Source organism: Vanessa tameamea, chromosome W (assembly GCF_037043105.1).
Source record: "Vanessa tameamea isolate UH-Manoa-2023 chromosome W, ilVanTame1 primary haplotype, whole genome shotgun sequence".
Taxonomy (NCBI): Eukaryota; Metazoa; Arthropoda; class Insecta; order Lepidoptera; family Nymphalidae; genus Vanessa; species Vanessa tameamea.
The window spans coordinates 614,809-629,483 of NC_087340.1; the positions used below are offsets into that span (position 1 = coordinate 614,809).

Sequence of the window (14,675 nt, forward strand, 5' to 3'; positions counted from 1 at the left end):
AAAATGAAATCGAACTTTGTACAGATGGTTGCTAGTTCTCATTTGAAAACATTAACTGAGCCAGATCTCTAAAAATTGCTAACTTCTCATCGATTGTGCTATTTTTTACAGTTATTATTTCATTAAAAAAATATATCTAAGAAACTAGAAACCAAAATGAATTCGAACTTTGTACAGATGGTTGCTCGTTATCATTTGAAAACATTAACTCAGCCAGATCGCTAAAAATTGCTAACTTCTCATCGATTGTGCTATTTTTTACAGTTATTATTTCACTAAAAAAATATATCTAAGAAACTAGAAACCAAAATGAATTCGAACTTTGTACAGATGGTTGCTCGTTATCATTTGAAAACATTAACTCAGCCAGATCTCTAAAAATTGCTAACTTCTCATCGATTGTGCTATTTTTTACAGTTATTATTTCACTAAAAAAATATATCTAAGAAACTAGAAACCAAACTGAATTCTAACTTTGTACAGATGGTTGCTCGTTATCATTTGAAAACATTAACTCAGCCAGATCTCTAAAAATTGCTAACTTCTCATCGATTGTGCTATTTTTTACAGTTATTATTTCACTAAAAAAATATATCTAAGAAACTAGAAACCAAAATGAAATCGAACTTTGTACAGATGGTTGCTAGTTCTCATTTGAAAACATTAACTGAGCCAGATCTCTAAAAATTGCTAACTTCTCATCGATTGTGCTATTTTTTACAGTTATTATTTCATTAAAAAAATATATCTAAGAAACTAGAAACCAAAATGAATTCGAACTTTGTACAGATGGTTGCTCGTTATCATTTGAAAACATTAACTCAGCCAGATCGCTAAAAATTGCTAACTTCTCATCGATTGTGCTATTTTTTACAGTTATTATTTCACTAAAAAAATATATCTAAGAAACTAGAAACCAAACTGAATTCGAACTTTGTACAGATGGTTGCTCGTTATCATTTGAAAACATTACCTCAGCCAGATCTCTAAAAATTGCTAACTTCTCATCGATTGTGCTATTTTTTAGTTATTATTTCACTAAAAAAATATATCTAAGAAACTAGAAACCAAAATGAATTCGAACTTTGTACAGATGGTTGCTAGTTCTCATTTGAAAACATTAACTCAGCCAGATCTCTAAAAATTGCTAACTTCTCATCGATTGTGCTATTTTTTACAGTTATTATTTCATTAAAAAAATATATCTAGGCGGGTAGGTGTAAAATAAGTGAACTCATGTTTTTTAATGCTCTCGTTTTATTTAATTAAATTAATGAGAAATATGCTGTGAAAGTCTTGTCACTTACCAGTATTACATTCCTTTAATGACAACAATTATAGTCTACACTAAACGCCTATCGCATTCACAATAAAAATTTTCATAAAATTCTTCCAATTGTTCAAACAATACAACAGCAGCAGAACAATGGAGTCCTTGAAACACACAATATTTGAACTCAGAGATCACTTTGATAATAAAATGGCCGAGTTTCAAAAAAATCTTCAAAGTGCTTCCATCCCGGCCACAAGTCCTACTTCCAATATTGCGGCTCAATTCAGTGTCTTCAGAAGTTTTGTTATGGGTGCTCTAGAGGGGCTTCAGTTACAACTTGGGCTTTTGGCTGGCAAGTATGATGAGTTAGAAATGAAATCCCGTAGAAAAATTCTTCTTGTCCACGGCATTCAGGAAAGCAAATCAGAAAAATTGGTGTCAGGTACCGTTAAGATTCTTTCTGAACATCTAAAAATCCCCGAATTGAAAGTGGAAGATATAAGCCGTTGTCACCGTCTCGGCCGCTCCAGCTCTGACAAGCCACGTGCCGTTCTTATCAAATTCCGAGATATTGACCTTAGAAATAAGGTCTGGTTCAGTAAAACCAATTTGAGGAATACTGGTATTACTATATCTGAATTCCTCACTAAAGAACGTCATGAGGTTTCTGTTGCGGCTCGTCAGCGATTCGGGATCACAAAGTGCTGGACTAGGAACGGCACTGTGGTAGTTTTAGAGTCACATGGCACTAAGAAGAGGATTTCTACGATGGCTGAATTAAAGTCCTTAACTTCATCCACCGACATCACAGAGGTAAACACTACTCCTACTGCTTCTACTAGCTGCGGCACCCTGGCATCAAAAGACTTGAAAATCTCCAACATCAGGCCAAAAAGAACCGTCAAAAAGTAATACTTTCTTTTCTTTTGTTTTATGTTATTAATTATCCCTTATCTTTGTGTCATAGTTTTATATTAATTTTGCTTCTGCGGTGTTTGTTTATCTGTTTCATTACGGTTGCAATAATTCTATCCGCTTATCTCTTTATTTATTTATCTTAGTTACTTGTCACAATCACATTGTTCGGTGTGTGCATGTTGTGAGATCTCATTCGAATTATAGAGTAATAATAATTAAATCTCAGTACTTCGACTCGCGATATAATTTATCGAACACAATTCAATTCAATTCAATTCTTAGTTTAATGGCTTTTAGTTGTGCCGACAGGGCACAGATTATTTCGCCAATGTCACGTAGGATGGAGAAGACACGAATGAGATTGATCGGTATGGGTGAGATAACAAACTCAATTAAATTTTAAAGCCAAGTATAGTAGTAGTAATTTCCTTGTTAATCCGTAACCTAGAACAACACAAACATTAAGGGTTAGTAATAGGATAAATTACAAATAATTGTTAGTATTCTAAACTATATATAATAAGATATATCACTCAATTGGACTATTCACAACTTAATTTTATTACATTTAATATATTTACACAAAAAAGAACAAAATGGACTAAACACAAACGTCAACAAACATTCAACATTTATAGGACGAGGAACTTTAGGAGGGAGAACGTCGTAAATGGGATGAAGAAGTTTAGGACAAAGGAACAGGATGTGGGTAGCGGAACCTTCGTCTAGGCCACATTCACACAGCGAGTGATCTCGAACTCTTATCTTTGCTAGGTGGGTAGGTGTGCAAGAATGGCCGAGGCGTAACCGACAGATAGTGGATGTGACCCAACGGTCAGCGTGCCTGTGAAGTGAAAACCAAGGTCGCCTCGGAATTTCAGGTTGTAACGCCGAATAATACTTACCTTTAACCGATTTTGATGAAATCCAAAAAGCATTCCAGGATTTAACCATTTCAGCTTTCGCAAGAGTGAGCAGGTCTCGAGAGGAATTGACAAAATGCTCAGATGAACCATGATTGGATGGCAATCTTAGCATATGAGTCAGCCATCTCATTTCCAATAATACCGGAATGACTTGGAATCCAGACCAGCAAAACCTGAAGGCCTTGTTGGTGACAGGACAACAAAGCCTCTCTGATCTTAAAAACGATAGAAAGTCTTAATTTGCTACGAAAAGGATTTTCTTTAATGGCCAACAGACAGCTTAATGAGTCACATAAAATAACTGATTGTTGTATGTTGTGTGACTGGGCATACATAATAGCTTCCAGTAAAGCAATGGCCTCACCGGAAAATATAGAGGTTTCAGGGGGGCATTTAAATAAAAGGGCTATTTTATATTTAGGTATCCAACAAGCTGCGCCAACGCAGCCGGTCGGTGAGAGTTTAGAGGCATCAGTATATATAGGGAGGTGATTTGGCCAATTTTGATGAAACATTTTTTGAAATTGGACACTAGTATCAGGGGAACCTTTTATAAGACCAAGGTTTGTAATAACGGGGGTATTATAAATAAGAGCTTTAAAGGAGGTGGAAAAAAGAGGATTAGAAGGAAAAGTGGTAAGGGGATGAGGGAGGTTGGTATGCTTGAGGAAACTGTTTAATAGGAATGAGGATTTCGGTCTGTCTGGGTTGTAAAGGTGGGATAATTTGTTTAATCGGGCCAATAGAGGATGGGAAGATAGCTGTAACAATTTGATGATAAAGCGGTCACATAAGTATTGCCTCCTTATATGTAGAGGTGGGTCAACACACTCAACCTGCAGAGCATTAGTAGGAGTGGATTTCATCGCACCCAAGATTATGCGCAAACATTTAAATTGAATTTTGTTTAATTTTTCTGAAGCTGATTTATTGAATGGATCTAGAACAAACAGTCCATAGTCCAAATGACTACGAACTATTGCGTTATAGATCAGCTTCAATGTATAAGGGTGAGCTCCCCACCAAACTCCAGATACTGCTCTAAGGGCATTAATTGATTTTTCACATTTCTTGGCTAAATAGTCAGAGTGTGAAATTCCGTTCAGTCGGTGATCGAGAATAATACCAAGAAATTTTGTTTTGTCTACAAAGTTAATGCGCTGACCCTCATAAAACAAATTAAAGGTAGGTATACGTCTTTTTTTAGTAAATACCACTGCTTGACTTTTGGCTATCGATAGCGATAAGCCATGGTCAGAGAGCCATTGGGATAGGTAATGCAAAGCAGAGTTTAATCGAAATGTTAAATTTTCAATGGAGCTAGATCTATAATACAAAACAGTGTCATCAGCATACTGGAGAATGTTACAAAAATTGTTAACAGACAAATCGAGATCATGGGTGTATATGCTGTAAAGCAGAGGACTGAGTACTGAGCCTTGAGGAAGACCTTTCCAGACAAGTCTGGGGGGAAGTGAGAGATGTTGGTGTCTAACCGTTATTGATCTGCAAGTTAACAGATTACATATGAGATGAACTATCCTCGGTGGAATACTCAGATGTTGCATTTTCTGCCTGAGTAACGGAAGAAGTACATTATCATATGCAGAAGATATATCTAGAAAGATTCCCACAAGGTACTCTCCTTTAGCAAAGGCAATTCGAATGTCTGTTGTGAGTATGCTTAGATTATCAATGGTGCTCAACCCCTTCCGAAAGCCAAATTGGGAGGGAGCAAGTATATTTCTGCTTTCCATTAACCATTCCAGGCGGTTCTTCAACAGATGTTCAGTGATCTTTGCCAAAGTTGATGATAAAGCTATCGGTCTATATGAGTTGTAATCCGAAGGGTTCTTACCCGGTTTAAGGATCGGGATAACAATTTGTGTCTTCCAAGATTGCGGGACAATTCCTTTGATAAAAACCGAGTTAATTATGTTTAAAAAACATTTTTTCGCTTTATCATTTAATTTACAAATAAAAGAGTAAGGAACGCCGTCTTCCCCAGGAGTAGAATCAGATAAACCATTTAACGCACATTGAAGTTCGGAAAAAGAAAAGGGGGCATCCATTTCATCCAAAGTGGATGTGGATGCTGGCGTAGAATTTAGAAAACTGTCCTCATAAGGGACAAATGGGGGGGCAAGCTTATCAGCGAAATTGTTAAGCCACTCAGAAGGAGTATTTGAGGAAGGGTCAACAGAATTAAGGCATCGGCGGAATTTTTTAAGTTGGGACCAGACTACAGAGGAAGAGGAACGAGGACTCAGGGATTCACAGAAATGAATCCAACTAACTTTTTTCTTTTTAGAGATTAATTGTTTAAATTTGGCGTCGATTTTCTGATACTTACAAAAGTTATCCAAAGACATACACAATGAGTATGATGCTTCAGCCTCTAGTCTCTGTTCAGATAATCGTTTGCATTCCTCATCCCACCAGGGGGTGGAAAGCAAATGATTTTTTGAGGTGTGTTTTTTAGGGAAGTGGAGATTAGCTGCAGTTAAAATACCATTAAGGAAAAGATCATAGCAAAGAATTACATTTCCATAGTCTTGTGAAACAAAGAGGGTGTCGATCATGGAATCAACAGACTCAGCATATGCAGACCAGTTAGCATTTTTTAATTTGAATTTTAATAAGGGATTTGGATTGATATGGGCAATGGATCGGTGATTTAAAGAAAGGAGGATAGGAAAGTGATCACTGCCAAAAGAGGATGAGAGGACATTCCAGGATATTTGAGAAGCAAGGACTGGAGAAGTTAAGGATAAGTCTACAGCGGATTTTGGGTTTTGGTTAGGATATACTCTACGTGTTGGTGAGCCATTATTGAGGATGCAGAGGTTTGCATCATCAAATATGTCCATCAACAAGAGAGCAAATGGGTCACAGAAATGTGAACCCCAGGCGGTGTGATGGGCGTTAAAATCCCCCATGACTAGGATAGGACTAGGGAGAGAGGAAATGATGGCAGATATATCAGGGATTAAAGCTGGATTAGGATGAGGAATATACAGGGAAAGAAAAGAGATGTTAAGGGCTCTAACAGCAACAGCATTAATATGCTGGCTGGGAAGGGATAAAGGAATTTGGGAGAAGGGAAGGGAGTGCCGAACGAAAATGGCACTCCCAGCATAACCATCACTTCTGTCATCCCTCAAACAGGAGAAGCCTGGGACCCGGAATCGGGATCCAGGGATCAACCATGTTTCAGAGATGGCAATAATGACAGGTTTATGGAGGTTTATTAGAGAGAGGAGTTCATGTTTTTTAGGCCGAACGCTCTTGCAGTTCCATTGAAGGAAGCTGATTGGGGCCATTGTGAAGGATGGAGAATAACTGACATAAGTCTTGAGCAACGTTGGACGGTAAGGGGATATCGTTACATGTTGAGATAATACTAAGAAGTATCTTAGTTAGCATTTCTAAGAAGTTGGGATTGTTATTAAGAGGGTTAGGAGTGTTTTGGTTGAGAGCACAACCATTAGGAGCAGTAGAGGGACAATTACTAACGATCGATTGATGGGCCTGTTTATCATACCCTTTCCCAAGAGGTGATCTTGGGCGAGGAGTACTGATAACAGTCTTCCGATAGGACCGGGTAGTTGAAGGGATAGGTTGACTAGGGAGAATTGGAGAATATGTGGGAGGGGTAAACATCTCCTTTGCAATCTCTGCATAGGATCTACGTACAGGAGGAAACCGAGAGGATGCTTCAATGTATGAAATGTTGTCCTGAGACATAACAATTTTGATTGATTGTTGGCGAGAAAACTCTGGACAATCCTTGTCTGTTGTGAAATGGTTACCAGAGCAATGTAAGCAAGTGGCGTTATCCTTACTTACACTACAAGACTCACCTGTGTGGGATTTGGAGCACTTAAAACACCTAGGTTGAGATCGACACTGAGTTTTAATATGACCATAACGGCAGCAATTAAGGCATTGGATAGTGGGAAGTTTATAAGTTTCTACTGGAAGGGATGTATGGTAGGAATACACTTTTGAAGGAAGCATTTGACCTCTAAATGTAATTACAACAGATTGGGTAGGAACCCATGTAGTTACACTGTCAGCAATTGTTTTTCTATTCAGGCGTCTTATTTTCATAACTTCACCACATCCAGTGGGAAGCTCAAGTGACATTGCCAGTTCTTCCATCGTCCAGTCCACGGGAATACCCTTAATCAATCCCATTCTAGTTACATTAAAAGTCGGTACAGTAGCTTTATACTTGCACATTTCAACAATAGGATTCACTAGAAAGGTGTTTGCTGCTTGAGCTGTTGAAAATTCAACTGAAATTTTGTTACGGCCTATGTTCTTAACACCATCGTTAATAATACTCTTAATTTTATGAGTGTGCAGGAATTGTCCGAATTTAATTGCCCGTATAGTAGTTCCTGAAGCTGGGTCAGATACTTCCCGGGACACATGAACGATGAAAGGACCCTTGTCATCGTCGGAATACATTTTAGGGCCTTCAGAGAAGGATGGATGAGTGTAAATCGTTTGTATTGAGGGATTTGCTGAACTAGGATTAATTATGGTTTTTTTGACATTGGAATCGGAATTAATGGAATCATTACCGAGGCGTTTTCGGGAAACAGGTACAGAGGGAGGAGATAGAGTATCGGGAACAGGCTCTATTGAGCCACCTGGATCAGGGGGATCAGGAGGAGGATCAACCTCCATTATAAAACTTAGAAGCTAAAAAATATTAAAACACGTTAAATACTCACAACATTTACAAATATTACTAACACCACTTAACCCAACTACCAACTAAAGCACTATTAACAATAAAATATACTACAAAACAAAACGAAAACACTCAAAATCTCTTAACACGTGTGTTAACCAACGCTAACGCAAGCGAAAAAAAAACCGAACACAATTCTTTTATTTATTTACCGATACCGACATTCATTATAATGATTGTCAAACTCAAAGGTCAAACTGACAAATGAGATTACAGAGTAAACAAATATTGAGCCATAAACAAAAGCGTTCCGTTTTTTTTTTTTTTTTTAATCTTTTATTATACCTGGGAGTTTAGTCATAAAGCGTTCCGTTGTAAACAGAAATATGGATACCATATATCTACTGTTATTTCTTGATAAAACATAGATATATATTTTGTAAATTAATGTAACTTAATTTATTTGTTTTTTATCAATACCTATTTGTTTTCATTTTAAGCACTTGTCATGTGTTTAAATGTTTAAATGTCATATTGTTTAAATATTCGCTGAATATACCTAACTACTAAGCGAGGAGATTGCATTATTATCTATCCTTTGATTGATTTTTGTGCCTAAATGTTTTTTTTTTTTTTTTTGATGTTTTTGCTATGCTTTGGTGTTGCTGTTTGCACTGTTTTTGTTCTATTTCATGCATTTAACTATGACCAACTTGTGTTAGTGCTGGTAAGTGTAAGTTTTTGTCTGATAAAATTAGCTTTTACGGGTTATATACATTTGTTTAAATATACATATATATTATTTTTAAATACATTTATTATATATATATATTTATATTTATTTAGTATGAGTATTAATAATATTGATCTGAATATTGACTCAGACGATGATAACACTTTTGTATCACTTTCCTCTTCGGCTGACAGTTTTCATAGTACTTACATCCCGCTTTCCTCTTCTCTTGATTCAACCTTCTCTCTTTTCCCAAAAAATTTTAATGTTGTTCATTTGAATGCGCAGAGTATTCCAGCTCACTATCCTGATCTCTTATCTTCCTTTGGCAACTCTAATATTCACGCTATCCTTATCTCCGAAACATTCCTCGAGCCATCTCTTCCTTCTTCCTCCTTCTCATTACCTAACTTTCATCTTATCCGCAATGATCGAACTGGAAAAGGAGGCGGAGGAGTTGCTATTTATTTACGTAACCACATTCCTTTCACTATCCTGAATAAATCCGATTCCCAATACTCTGAATCCGCCGAGCACATACTCATTGAGGTTATATTTGGACACATTAAGGTACTACTCGGTGTTTTTTACAGTCCTTCGCTCCACATAGACTACTTCGACACGTTCGAAAGTCTATTGGAAAATTCCTTGCCTAATGTTAACCATGCTATTATTATGGGCGACTTCAATACCTGCCTTATCAAAAATGACGCTCGTGCCAAGCGCTTATTGAACATAATTAATAGCTCCAATTTAAATTTTCTCCCATCCAATGCCACTCATTACTTTCCCAACTGCATCCCAAGCCAACTTGACCTATCCTTTGTTTCATCCTTGGAGCATGTTGAAATTCACGGACAACTAAGCCTGAACTGAACTGAAGCCTTTTCGTACCATGACCTAATATATCTGTCGTACAAAGTACGTCCGCCGAAAGTTAAACCCACTGTGGTCATGCGTCGAAGCTTCAAACATTTTGACAACGAAAAATTTATGCAGGATCTTAGTGCTATCAATTGGGACTCAATTTTAAACGCTTCTACTATCGATGAGAAACTTGAACTTTTTAACTCCTCTCTAAATGATCTCTTCGATAAACATGCTCCTTTCCGTCCCATCAAGCTCAAACACCTACCTGCACCTTGGTTATCTCAGGACATTCGGAAGTTAATGAAGAAGCGTGACAGAGCTAAATCAAAATTTAAATTAAACCCAACTATTGACAACCTCGTGAAATATAAGAGTTTACGTAATCGGTGCCGTAAAGTATGTAGAGATGCTCAACGTAAATATATACAAGATAAGATTGAGAACAGCAATTCTTCTCAGACATGGAAATTCCTACAATCTCTAGGTATTGGACGACAAGCATCCAGGATCCCTCATACTGTTGATCTCAATGCTCTGAACGGATTTTTTGCTAGTACTGTCCTAATGAACAACAGTGATATAATTAGTACTTTAAATCATTTTAGATCCTTGCCTATTCCTAACAGACCCTCTTTTCACTTTTCCCCAATTACTGCTAGTGACGTTAAGGCCAACATCCTTGCAATAAGATCCGATGCCACGGGATGTGATGGAATCAACCGTAGAATGATACTTGCTGTGTTAGATTATGTTCTCCCTATATTATTTCACATTTTCAATTTCTACCTTGACCATAATGAATTCCCTTCCACTTGGCGTTTAGCTTATATCCTTCCTATTCCCAAAAACAAAAATCCCATATCTTTCTTTCACTTTCGTCCAATATCTATCCTTCCATTTCTGTCTAAAGTGTTAGAACGTATTGTCCATCTTCAATTAACAAAGTATCTAGCAGAGTACAATGTACTCTCTGATTTCCAATCAGGATTTCGGAGAGGTCATAGTACTACTACTGCCCTACTTAAAGTATGCGACGATATACGTTTTAACATGGACAACAGACATGTTAGTATCCTGGCATTATTGGACTTCAGTAATGCGTTCAATACGGTTGATTTAGATCTCCTGCTGGCAGTGCTTCGGTCGATTAATATCTCTTCCGATGCATGTGAGTGGTTTCGTAGCTACCTGTTTGGTCGTCAGCAATGTGTACGGATTAATAATAAATTATCCAGCCTCCAATCTCTCTCATCTGGTGTTCCTCAAGGCAGTGTCCTCTCTCCACTTTTATTTTCCATTTTTATTAATACTGTATCCCATCTCCTCTCGTCTTCCTTTCATCTTTATGCTGACGACTTGCAGGTCTACGTTTCTGCTCCCTTAACAGGTATCGGAGGGGCTGTTGAGAGGCTGAACCAGGAATTGCATAAAATTTGTACTTGGAGCAAGACGTGCGGGCTTCTTGTAAATCCAGATAAATCGCAGGTCATTATTATTGGCAGCTCCAAACTACTTACTAAAGTTGATTACGCCAACCTACCTGCGATCATCTTTAACAATACGCCTTTGTCACTTAGCAGTTCCGTTAAAAACCTTGGTCTTCTTATCGATAATACATTATCCTGGACTGTGCAAGTTGCTGAAGTCAGTAGAAAAGTTTTCGCCACATTTCATTTGTTAAAACGTTGGAAACACTTTCTGCCCATTAAGACTAAAATCACGTTATGTCAAACTCTTCTACTTCCTATTTTGGACTACGCAGATTGTTGTTACACAAACATTACTGAGGACCAACTCAATAAGCTAGAAAGGTTACAGAACGTTTGCATCAAATTCATCTTTGGTCTACGGAAATTTGATCACGTCTCCGAATATCGGGCGCAACTTAAGTGGCTTACTATTCGACATCGTCGCAACTTGCACATGTTATCTCTTCTTTACTCTATCCTCTATAATCCTCTTCTTCCCGCGTATTTGAAGGAACGGTTCTGTTTTGTGGGTACTGACGTCAGCTATCCACGTGAACTGCGGTCACGCTCTGACAACAAACTGTCACTGCCGGTCGCTCATACCCACTTCTATAGCGAATCCTTTACGATGACAGCTGCAAAGCTATGGAATACGCTCCCTACCGATATTCGTCAATCTGAGTCAATTTATATATTTAAAAATAGGTTACATAAGTATTATTTATCTATTCAATCTGCGTAAATACTATTTCCTATATTATCATACTATTAGTATTTATTTATTAAGTATTATATTTTATGTACGTAAGTTTTATTTTTATTCTATATGTTTAGTATAACTTTCTGCTATATATATAATTTTATTTATATAATTATTTGGTATATATAATACATATGTATTTATTAAACTTATATATATGTATTTTGTTATATATTATTTGTATTATTTAAAGATTAATTTTTAGTTGTTTAAGAATAAAACATGCTTGTTTGCACCATCCCGTTTCCCACAGACAAATTCTTACTCTAAAGGGTTGTCTGTAAGAGATTGCTTTAAGCAATAAGACCGCGTTTGCACGCTTCTCTTTTTTGTTATATGTTCTTGTAATGTTATGTACACTGTATCTTTTGTCTTTTGTGTGCAATAGAGTGTTTATAAATAAAAAAAAAATAAAAAAATCTAAGAAACTAGAAAGCAAAATGAATTCGAACTTTGTACAGATGGTTGCTCGTTATCATTTGAAAACATTAACTCAGCCAGATCTCTAAAAATTGCTAACTTCTCATCGATTGTGCTATTTTTTACAGTTATTATTTCATTAAAAAAATATATCTAAGAAACTAGAAACCAAAATGAATTCGAACTTTGTACAGATGGTTGCTCGTTATCATTTGAAAACATTAACTCAGCCAGATCTCTAAAAATTGCTAACTTCTCATCGATTGTGCTATTTTTTACAGTTATTATTTCACTAAAAAAATATATCTAAGAAACTAGAAACCAAAATGAAATCGAACTTTGTACAGATGGTTGCTAGTTCTCATTTGAAAACATTAACTGAGCCAGATCTCTAAAAATTGCTAACTTCTCATCGATTGTGCTATTTTTTACAGTTATTATTTCATTAAAAAAATATATCTAAGAAACTAGAAACCAAAATGAATTTGAACTTTGTACAGATGGTTGCTCGTTATCATTTGAAAACATTAACTCAGCCAGATCTCTAAAAATTGCTAACTTCTCATCGATTGTGCTATTTTTTACAGTTATTATTTCATTCAAAAAATATATCTAGGCGGGTAGGTGTAAAATAAGTGAACTCATGTTTTTTAATGCTCTCGTTTTATTTAATTAAATTAATGAGAAATATGCTGTGAAAGTCTTGTCACTTACCAGTATTACATTCCTTTAATGACAACAATTATAGCCTACACTAAACGCCTATCGCATTCACAATAAAAATTTTCATAAAATTCTTCCAATTGTTCAAACAATACAACAGCAGCAGAACAATGGAGTCCTTGAAACACACAATATTTGACTTTTAATACAGAGATCACTTTGATAATAAAATGGCCGAGTTTCAAAAAAATCTTCAAAGTGCTTCCATCCCGGCCACAAGTCCTACTTCCAATATTGCGGCTCAATTCAGTGTCTTCAGAAGTTTTGTTATGGGTGCTCTAGAGGGGCTTCAGTTACAACTTGGGCTTTTGGCTGGCAAGTATGATGAGTTAGAAATGAAATCCCGTAGAAAAATTCTTCTTGTCCACGGCATTCAGGAAAGCAAATCAGAAAAATTGGTGTCAGGTACCGTTAAGATTCTTTCTGAACATCTAAAAATCCCCGAATTGAAAGTGGAAGATATAAGCCGTTGTCACCGTCTCGGCCGCTCCAGCTCTGACAAGCCACGTGCCGTTCTTATCAAATTCCGAGATATTGACCTTAGAAATAAGGTCTGGTTCAGTAAAACCAATTTGAGGAATACTGGTATTACTATATCTGAATTCCTCACTAAAGAACGTCATGAGGTTTCTGTTGCGGCTCGTCAGCGATTCGGGATCACAAAGTGCTGGACTAGGAACGGCACTGTGGTAGTTTTAGAGTCACATGGCACTAAGAAGAGGATTTCTACGATGGCTGAATTAAAATCCTTAACTTCATCCACCGACATCACAGAGGTAAACACTACTCCTACTGCTTCTACTAGCTGCGGCACCCTGGCATCAAAAGACTTGAAAATCTCCAACATCAGGCCAAAAAGAACCGTCAAAAAGTAATACTTTCTTTTCTTTTGTTTTATGTTATTAATTATCCCTTATCTTTGTGTCATAGTTTTATATTAATTTTGCTTCTGCGGTGTTTGTTTATCTGTTTCATTACGGTTGCAATAATTCTATCCGCTTATCTCTTTATTTATTTATCTTAGTTACTTGTCACAATCACATTGTTCGGTGTGTGCATGTTTTATTTATTTTATTTTTTTATTTTATTTTATTCGGGAAACAAACAGTACAAATTAACATAATTAAAAAAAAAACAAAAAATATAAATCATTGACCAATAAAGTTTCCACAATTAAATAATACATAGAATAATGCGAGCAAGTTAATTACAATTAAAAAAAAAAAATCTAATACATTAAATAAAAAGTAATATCATATAAACAGAAAATAATTAATAATTATAGTAGAATTTACAAAAATATAATCTTATTAATAATAAAATGCAAATGTAACTTAATATGAATAACAATAATTACTAAGAATTTCCTTAATTTGTTCAATTAACTTTTGTAAGGAGCCTGTAAAGTAATCAATTGAACAGTATTCTTTGTTGTATAATAAACAAGAACGGTAAATGAAGGCATTTTGTGCATAATTAGTACGTGTAGTATGTAAGTTAAATAAAGATTTATTTCGCGAAGATTGTCTTGGACATCTGAAGTTAAGACAATTAAGAAGAAATGGAGAGTCAATAATATTATGTAGTAATTTCAGCAGAAATGTTTGATCCTTTATCTTACGACGTTTTTCTAATGGGATCAAATTAGGAACACATTGATCAGTAGCAGAATACCTAAATTTTAAATGCTTTAAGAATTTTGTTTGAACTTTCTCTATTTCTTTGATGTAGATTTTATAATGTGGATTCCAAATCATCGAAGCGAATTCTAGTATTGAGCGAACAAATGCATTAAAGAGAAGAATCAAGGTTGTAATATTTTTAAAATCTCTACTAATTCTAAGAACAAAACCAAGCATACGATAGGCTTTTGCAGTA

The 14,675-nt window shown here is 35.9% G+C and overlaps 1 long non-coding RNA gene across 1 annotated transcript; it reads right to left on the minus strand.

The window, feature by feature from the left end:
* Positions 1-2,455: 2,455 nt before the first annotated feature.
* LOC135194610 (uncharacterized) lies at positions 2,456-8,004 on the minus strand. Its single transcript, XR_010309854.1, has 2 exons — positions 7,863-8,004; positions 2,456-2,635 (listed from the first exon to the last, which is right to left on the minus strand). It is a non-coding gene; the product is annotated as an uncharacterized LOC135194610 (long non-coding RNA).
* Positions 8,005-14,675: the final 6,671 nt, after the last annotated feature.